This window comes from Gavialis gangeticus, unplaced genomic scaffold (genome assembly GCF_001723915.1).
Source record: "Gavialis gangeticus isolate Ggan-Ray unplaced genomic scaffold, GavGan_comp1, whole genome shotgun sequence".
NCBI classification, from domain to species: domain Eukaryota; kingdom Metazoa; phylum Chordata; order Crocodylia; family Gavialidae; genus Gavialis; species Gavialis gangeticus.
In genome coordinates, this window is record NW_017729009.1 from 3,533,252 (window position 1) to 3,533,541 (window position 290).

A 290-nucleotide genomic window follows, 5' to 3' on the forward strand; every position below is an offset into this window, starting at 1 on the left:
CTTGATACCAGCTGCCAACTAGACATCAAGCCATTGTTTGCTACCTTTTGAGGCCCATGTTCCAGCCAGTTTTCTATTCACCTTACAATCTATTCATCCAGCCTGTACTTCCTTAGCTTACCTGTAAGAATGTTGTTGGAGTCTGTATCAAAAGCCTTGCTGAAATCAAGGTGTACCACATCCACTGGTCTCCCTGTATCATGGAGCCAGTAGTAGATTCATAGATGTTTGGGTCAGAAGGGACCTTAGCAGACCATCAAGTCTGACCCCCTACCCTGGGCAGGAAAATG